We start from the raw sequence: 404 nt of genomic DNA on the forward strand, positions 1-404 counted from the left end.
GGTTGGATCATGTCCAGATCTTGCCTTGACCGGTTGGATCATGTCCAATTCTTGCCTTGACTAGTTGAATCGTGTAAGATAAGACGGAAAGTGAATACTTTACGAGATATTTTGAATTTTTTCATATTGCAACTTTGGAGCTTTATAACTCGAAAAGTACTCAATGAAGAAACATTTCATTAGAATGTTTTGGAAAACTCTCGACGTCAGCTACAAGAATATATAATAAAAAATAGGAGATGCCGTTTAAAAAAATTGAGGTGACTTTCATGTGACTTTCAAATAATTCTTTAAGGTCAAAGCAATAGTACCATCTTATGGTCCCCTCGAAACCAAACAACTTTTGTCTGAAAAATTTTTCTCTCCCGTGCTTGGTTTTCGACATATTCGACTGGATGGATTAA

The sequence above is a fragment of the Odontomachus brunneus genome, unplaced genomic scaffold (assembly GCF_010583005.1).
Source record: "Odontomachus brunneus isolate Ranch 3 - 2012 unplaced genomic scaffold, Obru_v1 Obru_scaffold_245, whole genome shotgun sequence".
Lineage (NCBI taxonomy): Eukaryota > Metazoa > Arthropoda > Insecta > Hymenoptera > Formicidae > Odontomachus > Odontomachus brunneus.